Source organism: Macrotis lagotis, chromosome X, assembly GCF_037893015.1.
Source record: "Macrotis lagotis isolate mMagLag1 chromosome X, bilby.v1.9.chrom.fasta, whole genome shotgun sequence".
Taxonomy (NCBI): Eukaryota; Metazoa; Chordata; class Mammalia; order Peramelemorphia; family Peramelidae; genus Macrotis; species Macrotis lagotis.
This window is the reverse complement of record NC_133666.1, coordinates 593,378,360-593,401,718: the sequence shown is the minus strand read 5'-3', so window position 1 is coordinate 593,401,718 and position 23,359 is coordinate 593,378,360.

The window sequence follows — 23,359 nt, the reverse complement described above, 5'->3', positions numbered from 1 at the left end:
TCTATCCACTGCGCCATCCAGCTATCCCGAAATACATTATTGTTGATGAATCACTATTATTTCCTGAATCAAGGATAAAATATCCTATTTGATTTTTAAGCTATTTGTAACTAGGCTTCTTCCTATTTTTTTTTTCAGTCTTCTTATACCTGATTCCCTTCCACATACCCTGAGATTCAGTGACTCTGATTTCCTTGATATTCCTTAGGATAGTTTCCTAAATCTGTGCATTTTTACTTTCTGCCCCACATGCTGAATATATCCTTCCTCAACACTACCTCCTAACTTCCAGACTTTCTTCAAGTTCAACCTTTTTCCACAGACCTTTCCCAGTCCTCCTCAACCTAAGTGTCTTCCCTCTGAATTTCTTTCCAATTTTTTAATAGGTGATTGCATTTGACATCTGCCATTAATCTGTGTCATTCTTGAAAGCAAGCATTATTTTTTGCCTTTATTTGCATACTTAGTACTTAGCTCATACACACATAACACACACACACATGCACAAACACACACACACAAATTCCCCCTTCTCTCACAAAACAAAAAAAATTAGTAATTTAATATTCATCTACTAGCTTTCTCAAGTGATACCTTCTGGAGAAAAGTTTGGGATGAAGCAAAATACCTAACATAAAAGATATGAAGGGTATCTTCCTGATGAACATAACATTTTCTCTGTTTCCTAAAGGCTGAATGAACTAGGACCAAAGAGGCAAGGAGGCAGAGTTTGAGTCTGTAAAAGAAAAATATTTTTACAACTAAATTTAATTAAGGACAGCCTTGAAAAGGACACCTTGCACAATTATAAAGTATCACCTACATTATTCAGTTCTGGGACTGATTGATAATCAGAGTTTTTTTAGAAAGAATTCCTCCAATAAGGAGGAGGTTGGAAGAAGAAACTGAAGGTTCTGTAAGCTGTAAGCCATTATCCCAAAACTGCTACTCATCCTGGAATATCTATCTGACAGCAATGTTCATTGAGTAATCTCAGTGTTCAAAAAACTATGCTATGAACTATGAACTGTGAAAAATCAAACAAGAATAGAAAGCATGGTTTGCTGAGCTCAGAGACTTTGCAGTCTGATAAACACAAATTTCTCTATCCACAAACAAGTGTAACAGAAAAATGTAGATATGTAAAGATGTTCACTTATTCAACCACATTTTTAAAGTAGACCCAACATGCAATAGACATACTAGGGAATTCAAAGAAGAAAAAGGCATTTCCTCTCTTTGGAGAGCTTACAGTTATTGAAATGTAGTATAGGAAAATAATGCATTATGTTAATTATGTAAATAGGGAAGTGAGCAAGAGAAAGAAATAAAGGAGGTACTTAATCTATCCAAAATATCTCTTCTATAAAACTTCCATAATTTCCCTGAATTTCTTTCTTTGTTACTCTCCTGTTTTAATAAGTTTGTTCTTTCTAAGTTATGAAACAAAAAGTATCCATCTGTGTGAATAATAATATGTACTTGGTATTTCAAAGATTGCAAAGTACATTGTATATACTATCTGATTTGACCCTCTAACATTTTGATGGATGATGCTGGTCTTATTAAGGGGAAACTAGGTAACAGTGGATAGAATTAAGGAATCAGAAAGACTCTTCTTTCTGAGAATTAAGGAATCAGAAAGACTCTTCTTTCTGAGCTCAATTCCAGGTTCAGACACTTAAAAACTGTGTAAGCCTAAGCAAGTCACTTAATCCTGTTTGTTTCCAATTTGCTCTTCTATAAAATGAGCTGGAATAGGAATGGCAGTATCTTTACCAAGAAAACCTAAATGGGATCATAGAGAGTCATACATGACTTAAAAATAACTAAAGACAAATGATGAAACTAAGACTTAGCAAGCCCAAAAGCATATTGGAGAAATACAAAACAGATAAATGTGAACTAAGATATAACCCCAGGGCTTTTTGATTCAAAGTCCACTTGTAAACTTTATAATTTGAGCAGATAGACAACCACAGAACATTTCAAGGGTTTCCTTCTTTATACCTTCATTACTTTCAAAAGTGGTAGAGACAATTTACAAAAAAAAAAAAATATCAGAGCAAGTAAAGATAAGAGAACAAAGATCTTCAAGTCATTTCCTAGAAAGGTGTACACATACACACACACATACTTATGTGGGGGTGTCAGGAAACACTCCAGATGTTCTGAGGTTTATTTGCCCTTGCATTCTTCCGCTAACACTCACCACTGTCCATGATAAAAAGGGAAGTTGTAGAAGGCATATTTATTATAAGCTGAGAATGACAAAGTAAATGAAAGTCCAATCTTTGTCTCCTCAGATAGATGTTGTCACAGTGCAAGAATGGTTCTGAGTACAGTACGAGGACAAATTCACCCTTCCTATTGCACAGATGTCATATATTATTGCCATATCCTGTTCCTTGGGGAAGGCAGAAAATAATGTTGCTAATACATGCAAAAGAGACAGGTTATTGAAGCTTTTAAAGGTCTCCTGAGATATGCCTTTTAATGACCCCTATGAACCAAAGAAGGGATTCTTATCCAACTACATTTTGGACCAGATGTCTGTCTTCTTTTCTAAGAAGGAATTTTTTTTTAATCTGCTTGTCAGAATCTGAAGAGTCTTTGCTCTGATTATCAGAAAGGTCCAAGTATTCATCTGAGTTGCTATATTGTAAAAGAAAGCAATAGAAGGTAATCAATAGTGGAAAGTAAGATGAGTTGACTTCCAAAGTAGGTAATAGGAAAATGAATGGCACAGTAGACATATAAAAATGCCAATATACCATAAAATAAGGAACAGAAGTATTACATTAATAAGGTAGGGTAGATGTTGGTACCTAGAGAAGGCAAACTGGATTTATTCACTCAAGTAAGAGTGAAAAACAGGAGTCAAGCTGAGGAGCTTCCAGTCAGTCAGGATTTTATTAAGAATACAAAGAAAGAGGACTATTCATTCCATTCCATAAAAAGTCTTCATATTCTAATGGGAAGTCAATGTGCAAATAACTAAGTCCTTAGAAGATATAAAGAGTGTTTTCGGGAAGTAATTCCAGAAGGAAAACACTAGGAGAGAAAGGAAGTGGAAAAAGTCACTTTGTAATAGGAGAGAATTGAGAACCATTTCCTATCCTGTGCTTTTACATAGGTTGTCCCCCAAGTTTGGAATGCAATCCCTTCTCATCATTGCTTCTTAGAATAATTTTTGTTTTTCAGTGACCCCAATTTGCTGTTGTCTTGACCAAAAAAATCAGACTGAACAAATAAAGATAAGAGAACAAAGATCTTCAATCATTTTCTTGAAAAGTGTACACACACACTGCCATTTCCTTCACCATCTCATAGATGAGGAAACTTTGATAAATAGGGTTAAGTGGCTTGCCCAAGGTCACACAGTCAGTAAGTATCTGAGATCAGATTTGAACTCAAATCTTCCTAACCTTGCCACCAGTTGCCCTTTGAGCTCTTCAGTACTCAGCTAGGGTGCCACATTGAATTGAAGGTGTTTCTTATTTTCCCTAGCTGGTTGTGGCTCTACTCGTCATAGAGACTTTGCATTTATTCTTAATATGATTTATCTGGCCTGATCAGTGTTACAGTTTTCCCCTGTAGATATCTTTATGGCTTTACTTTGTTTCACATATGTTACAAGGTCTAGCAAAACATTTATCACTTAATAGATATTAAATAAATATTATGAATTAATTAAATTTTGGATATATGTATATATTTATGTATGGATGTATGGATGGATATATGGATGGATGGATGGATGGATTGCTAAAAACTTATTCAGGAGCAATTGAGGGTTGGGGGGACATTTATTTCCCAGGGCACTTAATTACATTCTATTTTATGATTCATAGTTGATAGTGTCATAAAGAACATATACTCTGATGCTAAGTGAAACATTAGCTGATAAGACTCTTGCTATTTATCATCAAAATTCATTTAATGTGATTAATTTAGAAAGTACAGTTACCCAACTGCCATGAGTCCTATCTGCTGCTGTTAACAGTTGGTAGCAGAATGATTTCTTTGTGACACTTGCAGAATGACCAAGAGGTTCAGATGAAAAAATCATTAGTACTGTGGCTCACCAGGAAAGGCACTGAAAATAGGCTAAGTAAATATGAAAGTGTTCTGCTTCTTTAGTTTTGAAAAATCTATTAGCTTTATCACTTATCAATAGCTTTCTGCTTAGTGATTTTCAGACCTGAGGTTAGAAAAGTATGAGAATTATTGCAGGCACTGATTATCTAGCAATATTAGGTATTGGGTAGTTTCTCAGAATCTACAGAGAAACAGTTCAGCCTAGTATTGCAAACACTATACTGAAAAATTGAAAAATCAAAGAGCTATTCAATTCACAAATGAATGAGTAGATAAAGAAGTAAAGAGATAAATAAATGGATGGAGATAGACAAATAAATAATTAAAAAGACATGTAAATAAGTAAGCATGCTAATAAATTAATTTATGAATAGAAAAATAGAGAAATAAATTAACAAAGGAACACATTCATGTTTATGAATGAATGAATAAATACAAAACTCAATAATGGGGGATTCTACAGGATTCAGATCTTTATAAATGCACTAACCCAGTTATAATGTACAATAAAAGAAATCACAATCTAATCAATCAATATCAATCAATAGAAAGTACAATGACCCTCCAATCAAAAGTTTGTGTTCATATCCCAGTTCCATCTCTTACTAATTTTGCAATCTTGGATTTGTTTCTTATTTTCCCTGGACCTTGATTTCTTAATAATTAAAATAAAAATCATATTGACAATACCTAATTTGTGGGCCACTTGTGGGTCTCAGTATTTGTGAATGAACTGAATAATCTTAACATATTATATAAATATAAACTATTGTTTCACTATTATTTATTCATTTTAATGATGTTATTTGTCCTTCATTCTCAAAGAAGATGACAGTATCAGGGAGGTTAGTATAAACACATGAATTGAATTTGAATAAGGGGATGCTCTGTTATGCCATCAGCCTCACTTTGTCTTTTGGAGTTATCTCGGTCCAATGACCAGAAATGAATCAGAATGACTGCAGATGGTCCTGGATGCTAGGCAATCAAGACTAAGTGACTTGTGCAAGGTCACACAAATAGTGTCATGTGTTTGAAGATGGATAAACAGAGTTTTGGGGGAACATAAATATAGTACTTTCACTAATAAATCCTCAAATACTTACCAACAAAAGTAAGATGTTGCATGTCATAAGAACGTTATCTACCAGTAAGAATCTGAGGCATTTAGAGGAAGGAACTATCTCTTCAACTCAGAGTGACTTAGGAAGTCTTTTTGGCAATCAGTGTGAGTTTAGGCCTTCATTTAAGTTCTTTAAGGTCACAAAACTAAATAGGCAGAGAAGCATTGGCCTAATCCACTCTTCTCCCTCAGTTTTGGTGACTACTACAATTCCTTTTCCAATCTTGCCTCATAGATCGTATCTATTATGCTCCTTCTTCAAGTAAATTAGCATTTATTATGTACTTAATATATACCAAATGCAATTCTAGTTACTGGGAATTAAAAAAAAAGAAACACTAAGCATTCCTAATCCTCAAAGAGCCTACATTACACTTTATGCAAAGTTGATAAGATAATCAAATGAATGAATGGATAATGAACAAATGATAAAGATGAACAAATAGATAAAGAAGTACATAGATAAATGAATGAATGGAGAGATATTTTACCCAACTTGTATCCTTCATATATCCCTCCATTGTCATTTGGGCTACTCCTAATTTTAATTCTGAGATGATATAGTAGATAAACTACAAAGGGAATAATGGCAGTTTAGCCCTATATCGTGTCTATGTTCCAATTACTGAAGTTTTTGTTTTTCTTTCTTTTTTCTTTTTGCATCAATACGATTCTTTTTTTTTTGGCTTATTTTTATCTAGTTCAGGTAAAAAACAATATTTTAAATTGGTGTTATTTGCTCTTTTTTAATAGGAAAATGACATGAATAAACACAGACAACTGACTCAAAAAGATTCCCCATCAACACCTAATCATTCCTTGTCAATTTATTTTTGTGTGATGTTTAGAATTCTTAATGCCATTCCTTCTACCATATAACAATAATAATAGCATCTTACAATAATATATTCATGAAAGATACACAAAATGCTTTTCTCACAACAATCCTGTGATGCAAGTTCTGTAAAGATTATGTTTTTTTTTATTTTAAAATTTTATTTATTTAAGACAATTGGCTTTTAAGTGACTTGTCCAAGGTAACACAGCTAGGCAATTATTAAATATCTGAGGTTGGCTTTTAAATCAGGACCTCCTGACTCCAGGTCCAGTGCTCTATCCACTGTTCCACCTAGCCATCCCTAACCTCTTTACTCTTAACCAGCTGAAGTGACACCAAAGCACCATGTAATAGTTCTCAAGGCGATAAGAATACTTATGTCAGGAGGTGATGTTTCTCAGTGCTTGTGAGCATTTTGATAACTTTCGCCTCTAGGAACCACCCTTCCATTTAGCTATTTATTTCAATGAAAAGAATCTTATATTTATGATACTATCCATCAGATTTATAGTTATAGAGAATTTTAAAACTTTTATTCTTTTCATCTTTTGCCTTTTGAACCACTTCACTATCATTATTATAGAAGGAAGGTTTTTGGGACTGAAGCCATTTTTTCCCCTTAATTCCTTTTGTTACCATGGCCAAAAAGTTCATCATATAAGGTCAGTCTACTGCTACTGACTTTCTGGATAGCTATCAAGACTGGTTTTTGACAACAGACTATTCCCAGGACTTCACCTGAAACCTTGAAATTTATTCATTTCAAAAAAATGAAGAAAGAATAATATTAAAATCTTAAAATAATATAATTTAGGTTACCATGGTGGAGAAATAAAGGATTAGTAAAATGTTCTGATTCACAATATTTGGTAAAATGCCAAGTTGAACAAAAATTCAAATGTACAGAAGAGAATGCATCCACACTTGACTGAAGTGATTGCTGTTTAGTATTCCAGCTTATTGATGAAGAGAATTGGTTTTGCACTTTGTAACAAGGTCAAGGACCAATTATTAAGTTTACTGAGTCTTGCATTCCTCCTCCTTTCCAGTTTGGTTTCCATCTCAAAGTAAAAATATATGCACGAAATTGTTGAGTGTTTGACTTACGTTTTCTGGATTCTATAAGACTACACAACAACTGAAAAAATTAAATATGTGTTTATATAAACATTTGTTTGGATTAAATGACCTGTAACATGATTTTCAGTTCTGATATTATCTTATTCTGTGAACTAGAAATAAATGCCTGTATATTCATATATCATTATATATATATATATATATATATATATATATATATATATATATATATATATGACTATAAGAAGAATCTCTGATTTTGCCAGTATAGGAAACTTCTAGAGTGAGAACTTCTTCCAGCAACAGCTATCCCCATACTATTTATGAATGCGCTGATGAGTTCTAAGTAGTGTTCTTCAGCAGTCATCTTTTCTTGTTTACCTTTTGATAGTCATTTTCTTCCCTTGGAGATAATTTTCCCCTGGAGAATGTAATAATAATTACATCATTATATGGAAGTGACCCTACTTCCTGGAAATCTAAGACATAAATTCAAGACTGGTCTATTTTATTAGACATTGTGTGTATGAACCCAGTTTGAAAACCAAACTAGTTTGGAAGGGTTCATTAACAAAAAAAAATGACAATGCATTAATAAAGTTTAAGATAGCAACAGCAACGCAACTCAAAAATATTGAAGGTATATCCACATAACATAACTTTATTAATTATATTCTTTGTTAAATATTAAGATAAATTATTGTTGATTAATGGTGTTCCTCCTCAGTGAGGACCAAAATCACAAAAGTCAAGCTACAGTATATCCGACTCTACAGGCTCATCAGACTAAGGCAAGTTTAGAATGCTCTACCACAAGTAGGGAACAAAGAATCCATTGTGGTGGATTCTTTAAATTGGTGTATTTTTTCACTTCTTTTGAGCTATTTCAATTCTGTTTTGTTTATGGAATATGACAATTTCTCTGTTATGGGCACTCCATGGTGGGCAGTTCTATACCAGCGTCTCCCATTTCACAAGATCAATTCCAAAGTTCTTCAGAAAGACCTTGAGAGTATCCACTTACCTCTTCTTCAGATCTTAATGTGAGCCCTTATCTTATATAAGTTCTCTGTAAAATAGCCTTTTAGGTTTGGCCTTTTTACATGTCCTGTCATTTGGATTTGCACTATCTATACATTAGAATGTTCAGCAATTTAGTTTGAGAAAATACCTCAGTGTCCAGGATTTTATGTTGCCAGGTGATTTTTATAATCTTCCTAAGACAATTTTAAATGGAAATGATTCAGTTTTCTTGCATGGCACTGGTAGACTGTCAAGGTTTCATAAGCATACAACAATAACCTTCATTTTGGTAGGAATTGAATACCCTTTCTTTCCTGTACTTTCCTTTGGAGGCTTCCAAACACTGAGTTAACTTTGACAATGTATATATCCTCATCATTAATGTGTACAACCCTTGTTGTGTGACCTTGGGCAAGCCACTTAACTCCATTGCCTTGCCAAAAATCTAAAAAAAAGAAAGCAAGTAATAAATGATTGTTGTCTTGACTTAGATTTATGAAATATTCTATAACCAGGTATTATTAAAGTGAAGGTTGGTGAGCATTAAGAAGGGGATGAAGCAGAAATTACTCAGAGACGACCTAAATTCATCAAGAATAGGTCATAATCATTTCCTTTTTTGATAAGTTGAATAGGCTTAGATATAAGGAAAATACTGTCAAAACAACATATCTAGAGTTCAATAAATCATCTATCCAAGTTATTCATACCTTTCATGTGGACATATTGGAGTGATACTGTATGATCTATATATGTGTAATGAACACTGACTTTTAGAGCCATAAAAACAAAATTCAAATACTGACTTTGCCTCCTACTACTGAAGTAAGGAAAATCTGAGTTCAAATCTGGCACCAGACATTTACTAGCTTGGGAAACTGTCTGCATCAGTTTTGTTCACTATAAAATAGGGACAATAAATTCCCTATCTCATAGGATTGTTATGAGAATCAATTAAGATATTTGTAAAACCCTTAGAATATTGTCACATAGAAAGTATTATGTAATTACTTATTTCTTTCCCATTCTAAATTTATTTAACTTCACTTGGCCTCAATTTCTTCATCTGTAAAATGACTGTCTTGAGTTAGATGACATCTGAGGTCCCTTTCAATGTTAAATCTATTTTCTTATCAGTATGAGAGGCACAATCAGAACTGGTTAAAAGACAATCAAAACTGTAGCTTTTAAGAGACCAATACCAATTTACACAGTTAAGCTTCTCAAAGATTATTCTTAAAGCCTTGAACTGTTTTATTATTATTATTATTATTATTATTATTATTATTATTATTATCATCATCATCATCATCATCATCATTAGCAGTAGTATTTCTTTTTTGTAAATTACTTAGATAATGTCTTGGGAATGAGACTTTTCTCTACTGATAATTTGCAAAATAATCACTGTCATCTTATTAAAAAAAATATCACCTCACCAGCAGAGATAAAGGTAGATATGAAGGCATATGAATACATAAAAATATAGCATGTTAATTTACAGAACACATATGGAATGTGGGTATCGGTATGGGTATGCCAGGAAAGCCTTATTCTAGTAGAAGAGGTCCTTTGGTAAGTAACATAAAAAGAACTTCAAGGGTTGCCTAAAAACTAGTTGGACCAGTTGCCTTATGAATCATTGCCCATGAATGGCAATTCTAGGGCCCCCCTGATTAAGTCAGGCCTCTAAGCTAAGAGTTCAGGGACCTTTTCAGAGAAAGCAGGAAGCTGTGTTTTACTCTAGAAATCAACTTGAAAGTACAATCTATTTTTAGAGTCTCAGTTAAAACAGAAATTTTAAAAAAAAGAAGCCTTACCTATTTCCACTGGCTCTCTCAAAAGCATGCCATTTGCCTGGGAAACAGAATATTTATTAGCTCAAATACCACTCTACAATCTTTTGTTAAAATGCATTATTATGAACCCTTTTGTGTCCAAGGACCTCATGGGAGAGACTAGAACATAGCTAGATAAAGTTGTATGGTTTTGACAATGGTGGCTTGAAAACAAAGACTCAGGCAAATGACATTTCTTAAATGTCTATTGTGTGGTAATCATAAACTAGGCATAGAAAATCCAAACTCAAAACAGAAAGTAGTAACTTGATCTCAAAATGCTTCATTGGAACAAGCATAATTTTCATAAATGAGTAAATATAAATAACTACAATATAATATTATGAATAGGGTATGGAGAGTAATTTTTTCCTAGTCCAGCATCTCTCTGGTGATAGTTTAGTTCCCCAACTTGAATAATTATTTCCCAAAGCAGTAAACTTCACATAGGTCTTAAGATTCAGTAATGAGACAAAGAGGCATAATGGTGGTTCTCCAATAGAAGGATCAATTAGAGCAGTTCAAAGAGGAAAAAAAAAGACACAGAAGACAAAGGATAAAGAGAGCATCAAAATGAAAAGTATCATTCCTTCATCATTGATGCTTTGTCCTTTACCTTTCAGTCCCACCCCTGCCTGCTCCTTTGGGTCTTGTAGCTCAGGTAGCCAATTACCAAGTTACTGGGTGATCTTAGCTCTTCTCAGTTTTCTCTCCACATATGCTCTTCCTGATTATTTATCTCCATTTTCCCTAAAAAGTCAGTGCTAAAATGTTGTTATCTCTCCCTGTTCATCCGCAGTACTTGTAGGGTATATTTTCCATGCCATAGATTTACCTTCTTATTTTCCATAAAAATCTACTGGCTTTTTTTATTTATCAGAGGGAAACCAAGATGTTACCCTGTGGGGAAAGGCACAAGATTGGAAAACAGAAAACAGGTCTGACAAGGAATAACTAAGATTTGTAGGATTTTAAAAAAGATTTACCAAATTATCTCTTAGTGCTCATTATCTCTAACATGTACCATTTAAAAGTCCATATCTTTGAGAAGTGATTATTCAAATTTGGTTTGAACACATCTGGCAACAAAATAACCCACTACTATCAAGGTCACTCATTCTACTTTTGAATATCACTAATGATTAGGATGATGTTCCTTAGAATTATAGATGCAATGAAAAAGAATACTGAATTTGGAATAAAAGGAACTGAGTTCAAATCCAGTTCAGTCACTTACCAACTACATGACGTTGCCTGAGATTAGAGGTGTTAGTAAATCAGAGTCACAAGCATTTTCCCAAGGCAGGAACACTGAGGAGAGAAGAACAAACCTCCTCTTCATTGTGATCCAGAGACCAATATCTTCACATCCTGGTGATATCATCCAAAGGTACCATTCCAAGAAATGATGGTTTATGCCTAAAAATGGAGAAGGCTTAGAGTCAGAGTATGGAAGACTTTAACTAGTGATTGCTATTTATATTTGATACAAATTTTGCTATTTATATTTGATACAAATTTTGTTTATGCACAAATATCAGTTAAATTAAAAAAATCCCATACCTCATATTATATGCTTATTCTCCTTCATAAGTAACAGGTCTAGCTCAAAACAAAAGGAGAGCAGGGATCTCACTCATTCAATGTTCACCGCTATCACCTGGTAGGGAGGAGTGGCTGTTTCAGTCACAAAGTGGTGAAGGAGGAGATGGATATTTTGGGAGAGAGCAGGAAATTGCTAGTTAGTGGTGGTTAGCAATCAGTCAATAAACAACTATTAAGCAGTTATGTACCTGCCTCAGGTACCCTCTGAACAGATTCACTGAGTGGGAAATAAAGACATTGTTGCCCTGGGAGTCCTCCTTAAACGAAAATATAGGAGAAGCTGTCTACTGTCCACTCTCTACTGGGTGCTCATAGAATGAGGTTGGGGATGAGGGGATGGAGCAAGAACTTGCATTGGAGAGAAGGGGCCAGAAGAAGTGTGTGTGATGGGGTAGAAGTTAGACAAAATATATGGAAGAAACGTGATCTTGTTGCATATAAACCCCACAACTGTAGAAAGGATTGGATTCAACTTATCTCCTTCTCATTGGCCTATTATAAGTTTTTGTAGGTTATATTTCTGCTCATGAAGAAAGGGTCAGCTTCCCCTTTGAAGATGAGTATTATAGGCAATAGGTACCTCTAATGACTTCTGTACAATGATATGGTAAGTATCTCACAAGACATTTTTCTGAATGGTTCTATACCTGAAGTGTGATCTGGACAGAGAAGATATCAAATACAGAGACTGTAATTGGGAAGCTCTAACAGTAATCCAGGTAAATGGTAATGGGGCTAAACTAGGATGGCAGCAATGGATCCAGAAATGAAAGGACAAAAATCAAACATTAGTCAGATAAAAGGATTGACCTGACTTACAACTGTCTGATTAAGTCAATTAAAATGAGGGAGAGAGAAGAGATAAAGGTGATAGTAATTTCAAGTCTGTCTGACCATAAAGATGTTACCTATCAAGAGAAATTTGAGAAAAGAGGTTTGGAGGAAAGATGATGAGTTTTGTTTTGTACAAGGTGAATTTGAGGTATTAGAGGGATACTCAGGAGGAGATGTTCTTTATGAAGACTGAAACTAAGAGGCCAGAATAAATGGATATGGAAGATATATTTATTGAAATTGCTATGGAAGATGTGACAGTGCCTGTAATCATTAAAGGAGGGGAACAGAAAAAGAAAAAAAAAAGAAAAAAATTGAATCCAGAGACCAAGGATTACACATTTGAAGGAGCAAGAAGATAAAGATGAGCGAGGTAGCATAATAAGAAGGGAGCAGTGTCATGGAAACGAAATGAAAGAAGAAAATCAAATTTTCTAATATTACAAAGGCTTTATAAAAGTCAAAGAAGAATGGCAAAACAATCATGATGCACAAATATAATCAAATGTTATTGTATCATTAAAAGGATAAATAGGAACATTTGTAGAAAAAGGAGATAAATTACCAGGCCCCCTTTCTCTTCCAGAGTCTTCTGGGTCCATTGGTCAGATATGAAAATCACAATGTCTGAAGATGGTTCTGGGATGTGAGACAATAAGGGTTAAGTGACTTGCCCATGGTCACATGGCTATAGTAAGTGTCTGAGGCCAAATTTGAACTCCCATGCTCCTGAATCTAAGGCCAGTGGTCTATCCACTGCATCACCTAGCTTCCCTGGTTATAAAGAATAGTTTTCGGCAGGGGGTGGGGGAAGGGAAGAAGAAGGAAAGGAAGGGGAGAATTTAGGCATCTTAAAACAAAAGAGAGCAATACAACCTTTTTAAGGCCAGAAGTTTGAAGATTGAGAAAAGGCCATTCTAATGTGTAGGATTTGGAAATTAAAAGATCATTTGAGACTTTGGAATGCTCTTTGCTTAATCCTTCCCCTTCTCTGCTAAAATAGAAATTTACTCCAAAATTTGTAGGGGAAAAAAAGAATACAAAACATAGGACATTTATGTGAACCACTTCCAATGTCCTTCCCTCTTCCCTACTCCTTTTTGTAGTGGAGTATTGGAATAATTTGTATAATCAATATTAATTTGCAACATTCTATCATCAAATTTTTACTGCAAAAACTTTCATTATTTTGTCATGTCCTGGGAAAAACAGGGAAAGAGATGAAAGTTAGAGACTTCCTGAGAACTCTCCTAATGAAGAAATGTCTGCTACAAATTCAATTCAGCCCCTTCTCTGAAATTCATGATCTTAGAGAATTTTCCAGAATAATGAGTTTAAGAGGCTTACCCATGGTCACACAGTTTATGTCAAAGGCAGGACTTGAAGCTAGGTTTTCCTGGTTTTTGAGGTCCATTCTTTCCATTATATCACATAGATTCTTATCAAGACAATTCCATCTCTCAAAGAGATTGATAACCCTTTGCAACAAGACAGGTTAAAGATTGGATTTAAATTGCAGTATAATGTGAAAACACAAAATATTCATATAATATAGGGGAAGGGAATGAAATAATCATTAATCAAACACCTGCCATGTGAAATGCACTGTGCATTTTCTATAATCAGAAAGTTAGACGTTGATAAGCCTTCTCTCCTTGCAACTGTCATCTGGAATGCCTTACCTTCCCTTTTTTTTTCAGTGATTTTTTTATTCATACAGGAATGATAACAGTTCAATTTCAATTCAGTTCAATTCAATTCAATTTCAGTTCAATCAATTCAATGATACATTAGGCTTAAAGATTCTCCTGTACCACTCCCTGATATTAAAGAAAATGAATGGTAGCTTCAGAGAGGAATGTTGCTTGCTCCAGATTTCATTACAACCCAAAGGTAAAACTGGGACTACAATCCACATCATCATACTTTTTTTCTGTGACATTCTGTTTCCATAGTATTGCTTATGAGACTAATAAAATCTTAGAATCTCAGAATGGGAAGAAATTTCAGAAGCTATTGAGTAGAACCATTACATGGAAAACTTTTTCTTCTTCAACATGTCATGAAAATGGTTGTTTTTATTCTGGATAATCCATTCCACATTTTTAATAGCTAATAATTGTATAATTATTTTAAACACTCTTCTTTATATAGATCTTGAATTGACTTATTGGCAACTTCCATTTATTACTTTTCATTCCACTCTCTGAACTCCAGAAGGATGATGCTAATGATGACAATGAGAATGAGATTTATGGTATCATGGAAACAATAAACATGAACTTGTATATGCTTGAGGAGATAGTGGAGGATAGAACAGCGTGGTGTGCTATGGTTCATAGGATCCCAACGAATCGGACATGAATAAATGACAGAACAACAAAAGTTTATATAGTTCACATTGGATAGAGTTCTTAGTCTAAAAATAGAAAGACCTGAGCTTAAATCTAATCATTGACAATTACTGGATGTGTGATGCTGGACAAGTCACTTGACCTTCTTCATCATTTCCCTTAACTGCCAAACTGTGAATAATAGTGTCTATCTCACAGAGTGTGACAATCAAATAAAATAATATTTGCAAAGTGCTTCTAATAGCTCTTAGCAAATAGCAAGCACTTAATAAATGTCTCTTCTCTTCTTTTCTTTAAGGTTTGCAAAGCATATTACATATTTTATTGCATTTGATAGCTCTAATCCCACTTCAGCATTTTATCCCTTTAAGTATTTGAAGGCAGATGACACCTCCTCCTGTCCTCACCCATCTCCAATCTTTTCATCTCTAAATGCCCGCTTTCACATCACTCAATCTTCATATAGAATAAACTCAAGGTTCTTGAACAAATACATTGTTATAAGGATGTGTTGTCCTGAGAAAATTACTTTATCTAAAACTTTGATTTACCAATTTTACGTAAAAAGCATTTCTCATCCAAATAAAGTCAGATCTAAATAGTTGAAAAAGTGTTGAATGTTCATGGTTAGGTTGAGTTAATATAATAAAAATGACAATTCTACCCAAATGAAATTACTTATTCAGTGCCATACCAATCAAACTACCAAATAGCTGCTTTACTGAGCTAGAAAAAAAAATAACAAAATTCATCTAGAGCAACAAAAGGTCAAGAATAGCAAGGGAACTGAAAAATGCAAAGAAAGATGACCTAGTTCTATCAGATTTTAAAATATGCTATAAAGCAGCAGTCATCAAAACTAACTGGTACTGGTTAGCAAATAGAATAATGGATCAGTGGATTAGGATAGGTTCAAAAGAAGGAACAGTAAATGTCTACAGCAATCTACTATTTGACAAACCCAAAGTTATCAGTTTCTGGAATAAGAACTGACTATTTGAAAATACTGTCCAGAAGACAGTATTTAAAAAAGGGTAAAGTCCTACATGTTCAAAAATATGCATAGCAGCCCTTTTTGAAGTGGCAAAGAATTGGAAATAGTGGGGATACCCATCAATTGAGGAATGGCTAAACATGTCATGGTACATGAATACTATTGTTCTATAAGAAACCATAAATGGTTGGACTTTAGAGAAGCGTGGAATGACTTGTGGGATCTGATGCTGAACAAAGGGAATAGAACCAAGAGAACAATGTCCACATCAACAACATTGTGAGATGAACAAATTTAATGGAAGCATCTTCTCTCTGCATTTCAGAGAGCTAGGACAGTCATATTAGACTGGCTATGGACTATGTTATTTATCCCCATCCAGAGGAAGAAAAACACAACAAAACAAAGCATAGCCACAAAAAACCCTTCAGAATTTGATGAACACTTTAAAAAATTATCTCTTATGTATCTTTCTCCCTTAATCCTATTTTCTCATACCAAAAATAACTAATACTAATCTGTAAACATGTTTATCAAAATACATATATTACAATGATAACCTCAGTTTATCCTCAGTTTACCACTGAGGGGAGGGGGTGGGAAGGGAACATGGAAAGAAATGCAACTTAAAAATATTCATGTGCATAATGGATGAAAATAGATAAATATTTTTTAAAAAATTTTAAAATTACCAATTTTACAAAATACTTAGAGTTCATAAAGTAGGAAAAATTAGAAAGACGAAAGTGGAGAGAAAAATACTGATGGTGAAGTTGAAGACCTGACTTTAAATCCAGATTCTAACTCTTAACTCTTACTTTGACTTTGGCCCTCAGTAGTCTTATCTTCAAACTGGGAGAAATAGCAGAGGAATGTTGGAACAAAATATTACCAGTTTATACAAGAGAATTGATTGTTAAATTTTCAGTGGGAGCACCTACATCATCTCAGAAATGAACAAAATTGTTGTGAATCAAGGTTTTGTTGATTATCCAGATGAGTTTACTGCAGATCAAATTTGAAAGTATGTATGAATGCAGGGTTTTTTTTTTGTTTAGTTGTTGTTTGAATCTTTTGTTTTCAGCATAAATCTGGATAATAATATTCATTTAATTAAATTTTTAAAAGGAAAGTTCTTTGCAAAATATAAAGGTTATTAAAATATTAATTATTATTAACCTCCATTAAATTTCTCCTTCAAAGACTTTTTAAGGGACCAAATTGACCATGGATTCTAGAAGTCTATATCAATGAGAGTCATGTCCTGGCTTTTTTGATCAAGTTGGAAAGTTTGGGTATAGGTCCAGTGAAGTTCTCTATTGAAATCATGGTAATTATCTATTTATCTTAGGAATATTATCTATTCACCAGAACTTTAGCTACGAGTGTATGATTTGGGGTGAGAGGGGTTTTGGGGGAGGTAGTAATGTGATTGGCTACAGCAGTCATAGAAATTATCCATTAACATGTGGAAAGATGAGAATCTGTCTCTGTGCAAAGTACTCCCACATTGATGAAAAGACCAATTCTTAAGCAATAATTACAAAAGTTAAATTAATTCTGCAGGTAAAAAAGAAATTAATGGTTCTGTGAAAATTACTCAGCAGAACATTGTGCTTTGATAACACAGACTTAATTACTTAGAATGCTTGGGGGGCTGTGGCAAATTGGATTTTCTGGTTAAGTGAATGAGAATAATAGCTCATATTGTATAACTGTATGTTCTTTAGAGAACCTCACTTGCAGTAAACCTGTGAAGTATATAATCCATGCATTATTATCTCCTTTTAAGAGATAGGAAAACTGATGTTCCAAGAAGTGAGGTACCTTGCCTATGGTCAAACAGGTGCCAGAAATATCTGCACCAAATATCAAACACAGATGTTCTACTTCTAAACTCAATGTTCTTTCCCATTGACTGAAAACCTCTGCAAGGCAAACAATGAGTGCTTCCTCAACACATTTCTGTTTATTGAGTAATAAAACATCAAACAAAAAGCAACATCTCCCTTTGTTGAAGGTGTTTCAGCCTCCTTTGCTGAAAGACTTTTTCTGCCTTTTTAAGTAGAATCCAATGTATACCATTGCATCTCTATTTGATGATTGTGGATTTATTAGGATCTCAGTGATCATCACTTAACAAGTTAGTGATAAATATTCAATGGATGTGGAAAATTTGACATAAGTGTTTAAAGATAAATTGAAGTGTGTGTGTGTGTGTGTGTGTGTGTGTGTTTGTGTGTGTGTGTGTGTGTGTGTTTGTGTGTGTGTGTGTGTGTGTGTGTGTGTGTGTGTGTGTTGGAGATAGGGGATGGTAGGGTGTTTGATAATTAAATCTAGAATCTGAATTTGTTTCTTTGAGATGTATTTCCATCTAAAGTGGAATCTCAGACTTTAACCACTCAAAGTTTCTGGTGAATGGAGCTTATATTATATATTAAGAGGCACAAATACCCTCGGTGATGTCCTTTTTATTGTTTGGTATACACTGAGAGAAAAGCAGAAGTGGAAACTGAAAAACTACTTGACCACCTAAGTAAGTCAGTACCTTCTTAGTCGTTCAACTCAGGTGCCAGAAAGTTCCATCTGAAAATAGGAGTTGAAATTGATGAACTACTTTTAAAGATGCCTCCCCAAAGTAAGGGAACACCTGCCTATTTAACAGAAAAATCCCCTAGCTCATGGTGATGGGGGTGGGGAGAAATTTTGGATGTTGTGGATAAGTCCTTTAGCAGTACACTTTGAGATGATGAAGTTGAAGCAAGCATTGCCAGAGTTAGATTGGTGTTTGGGAGGCTTCAAAAGAAAGCATGGGAGAGAAAAGGTATTAGACTGACTGCCAAACTGAAAGTCTAGGGAGCCATAGTGTTGACCTCATTGTTAAATGACTATGAATCCTGGACAGTCTACAATACCATACCAGTAAGATAAATAACTTCCATTTGAATTGCCTTCAGAAGATTCTAAAGATCATCTGACAGAAAAAGATTTGAAACACTGATGTCCTTTCTTGAACTAAATTGCTAAGCATTCAAACTTTACTATAGAGAGCAAGATTTTGATTGATTGGTCATGTTGTTCACATGCCTAACATAAACTTGCCCAAAGGATGACTTTATGGAGAACTCACACAGGCACTCTCACAAGCACTCATGAGGGAGACAGAAAAAAACAATACAAGGACTCTCTCAAGATATTCCTTAATAACTTTAGAATTAATTATGTAACCGGTGACACTGACATATGTCTCTAACCAACCAGTATGGTATGCCCTCATCAAAAAGGGTTCTGTGCTTTAAGAGCAAAGCAGAATTGAAGTAGCTCAAAAAAAGTGAGTACCTGTCCCAGGTATTCACATGGACTATATGGTAGTGTTGAGCATTCCAAGGTTGTATTCTTCTAATCAACCGTAGTTGGATACACTGTCACTTATCTCCAAAATAGGGAAGCTGTTTTCTTCTTCTTCAATAACAAAGGTTGAGAACCAACCAATAAATAAACCTGCACTCAAAGAGTTTACTATCTATTAGAGAAGAATCAGGAGACAAATACAATAATACAAATAATTATTCAAACAAATATTTTTAAAATTATATTATGAAAACTTTCCCTACTTTAATTATCATGACAATAATTATAGGCATTACATTATATTCTCAGTATTTCAAATACTTTTCACAACAAATGAAAAAAAAATACCTAGAAACTCAGAGCAAATGATTAACCCAGTTAATGAATTGTCTTCAGGTAACTTGTCCAGGTCATTTAACTTGATACTTACTCAAGTTTCCCCTAGGCAATACTGTTTTATAAATGTGAATTAATATAAGATGATTTTAAAAAGATGGTCAAGTTAACAAGAATTTATTAATTGTCTAACAGGATAAGCATTGTGCTAAATGCTGAGGTAAAAGGAGCAAAAATAAACCCTAACTTCAAGGAGTACATTGGGAGAAAGTCATGCAAAAGACTAAGTACAAATTAGATCTAGAGAAGAGAAGTTGGGGATAATCTCAGAGGACAGGCACTAGCATTAAGGATGACCAGAGAGTGCTTCTTGTAAAAGGTATGATATTAACAGAGACAAGAAGAAAGTCCAGAAATCTAGGAATGGACGTGAGGAGGGAGAGAATTCCAGGTATGGGAAACAATCAGAGAAAGGAGAGGCATCTGAAGATCAATTGTCATGTATAAGGAAATGTCACCAGATTACATAGCATATGGAAGGGAATGGAGTGTAAAATACCTAGAAAGGTAGAAAGAGACAAGGTTAGGAAGATTCTGAATGTCCTCAAATTTTATATCTAATTATAGAGATGATAAGGAACTATTAAATGAGATGAGGAAGAAAGGATGTAACCTAGTCTAACACATACTTTAGAAAGATGAATTTGATAGGGAAGATGTATGGAGAGATATAAGAAGAGACAAGGTAAAAAGACCAATCAGAAGGCTCTGCATGGGGTGAGTTCTACATATAAGGCAATGTGGAAGGATCACTTCCAGTTTTGTGCATGTGATTCTTGTTGCAGGAAACCTAAGGGAACACATCCAAGTATATGGGGAGATGCAGTACTAGAATTGCAGAAAAAAAAAAGTTTTATTTAAATTGTACTTTTTCCACAATGTTATTGTAAGGATCAAATGAAAGAACATAAAATCATCTGCAATACATAAAGGTCTAAAACATATTAGATATTGCTTAAATTGTTAGAGGAGATGACTATTTTTTTAACCTTAACCTCTGACTCCACTCTTTCTGCTCAGTCTGACTTTGCCCCACACCCCTAATCTCCTTAGTGGGTTTTTCCCAGGCCGCTGTTCTGCTGAATTGCATCTTTGTGAGAAAGAGAAAAAAAGCAAGATGAGCAAGATCTTTCCTATCTATGCTGCCAGCAGCATCTTTTCAACCTGTGAACTTTCTTAATGAACTTTTTTTTAAGGCAGAATACAAAAAAGGTGATTAAAGGAGCTCACCATCAGTGAGGAAGTATGACCAAGTAGAAGGAAAGGTTAGGACTGGAGACTAGGAACCTTGCTTCCTATTCAAATTCCATCAAAACTCACTGTGACATTTATTTTTCATTTTACAAATGAGGAGACTGAGGAGACAAATAGGGTTAAGTGATTTGCCTAAGGTCACATATCTAATCTGGGACCAGTCTTAAACTCAGTAAAATAAGTCTTCAGGAAAATGAGTCCAAGTCTATCACTCTCTACTATTACACCTAGCAAACTATTATCATTTATCCTCATTCAATTCAGTAACTTCCACATCCACACCACAAGACATCATAGTAAATATTGTAGGAAATAAAAACAAAAAAGAAAAATAAGACACAATCTCTCAGGAAACTTCATGGTGCAGAGAGATAAAATGCAAAACTATATTCATGGTAAGTGTATAGGAGAGGTAGAAAAATCTACTGAGAATCTGTCTGCAAGGAATTAAGAAATACTCATAGAAGAAGTTAATTGAGAGTTATGTCTCCAGGGGTTTATACTATATCAATATGTGGTATGCTAGATTGCACAGTGGATAGAGCACTGCTCTTGGAGTCAGGAAGACAGGAGTTTGAATCTAGTCTCAGACATTTACTAGCTGTGTGACCTTAGGCAAGTCATTTAATCCTAATTGCTTCCAATCCAGAGTCATCTCCTGTCATCCTGATTCATATCTAGCCACTGGACCCAGATGGCTGTGGAGGAGAGAGTAAGGCTGGTGACCTGGCACAGACCCCTTCACTCAAATCCAATTCATATGTTTGTCATGACATCACCTCCCTGATGTCATGTTGTCTTCAAGAATGAAGGACAACAGTTATTATTATATGGTTTGAGACATTTCAGCCATATGAGATAGAGTGATTACAAGAGCAGTATCAAGAGGGGCTAAGAGTTTGAACAACATCATCTCTAAGGTTCATTACAGAATAAATTCAATAAGACTGGTATTTGATTGACTAATTTTTATATTCCATATAATGCTTTATACATGGAGGACTTTTAACTACTCATTGACAAATGACTGACTAAAGGAATGGAAGAATAAGAACTAAAGAAGTTAATTTGAAATAAAAACTATTAAATAAATAATAAATGAGCATCAGTGAGCTATGTACTATACTAAGCCAAATGAAAATTTTATAGTACTCATACTCAGAATCTTGTGGATGAGGCAGAATGGTCAAAATACAAAGGTGGAAGTAATCTGTACATGTTTGAACTATAAAACTTAAATGTAAAAAGTAAAAGTAAAACTTAAATGGATATATAAATAAATGAATGAATGTATAGATTGATAAATGAATGAGTAATCAAATAAATGAATGAATAAATTAATGTACTGCATATCTGCATCCCTCAGGAGCATGCCTCAGTTTCCTCAGATATAACACAGTGGCAATAATAACACTTTCCTTAAAGGGTTATTGTGAAGTTTAAATTAGATAATAATTGCAAAATGCTTAGCAGAATACCTAGTCCATAGTAAGTGTTATTTAAATGGTAGCTATGATGCTAATGGTGATGATGTGCTAGCAACTAGGCTAGGTATTGGGAAGCATTAAAAAAAATGAAATAGTCCCTGTCCTGATGGTACTTGTATTATATCAAGAGAGACAATATTTACATTGATAAGTGAATTCAGAATATATATACATGCTGTACAACATAACTTTAAACTATTTAGGGAGAGTTACAAGAAATGTATTGAATACAGCTCAAAGTGATTTTTTTTTAGTATTTTTTTTTGCAAGGCAAATGGGGTTAAGTGGCTTGCCCAAGGTAGCACAGCTATGTAATTATTAAGTGTCTGAGGCTGGATTTGAACTCAGCTGCTCCTGACTGCAGGGCCAGTGCTTTATCCACTGTGCCACCTAGCCACCCCTCAAATTGATCCTTAAGAGATTATTAAATTTTCATTGTTAGAAATAGTCAAATGCTACAAAGCAGGTCTCAGTGTTTTGATTTGTTGATTAGCTAGACATAAGAAAGTGATGCCTTCAAAAGTAACCACAGTAAATGACTACAGCAATCTACTGTTTGCCAAACCCAAAGACATCAGCTTCTGGAATAAGAATAAGAACTCACTATCTGACAAAAATTGTTAGGAAAACTGGAAAAGAGCATAGCAAAAACTAGGCATAGATCCACATCTCACACCCTGTACTAAAACAGTCAGAATGGGTACAGAATTTAGACATAAAGAGTGATACTATTGATAAATGAATAAACCAAGAAATATTCATCTATCAGATCTAAGGAAAGGGAATAAATTTATGACCAAACAACAATCAGAACAAATTATAAACTGCAAAATGATTGTTTTTGACTATATTAAATGAAAAAAAGGTTTTGCACTAATAAAATCAATGTTGCCAACATTAGAAGGAAAGCACAAAGCTTGGAAACAATCTTCACAACTAAGAGTTCTGATAAAGGTCTCATTTTTAAAATATATAGAGAATTGCATTAAATTTATAAGGTCACAGGTCATTCCCCAATTGATAAATGGTCAAAGAATATGAAGTTTTCAAATGAAGAAATTAAAGATATATATATATATAT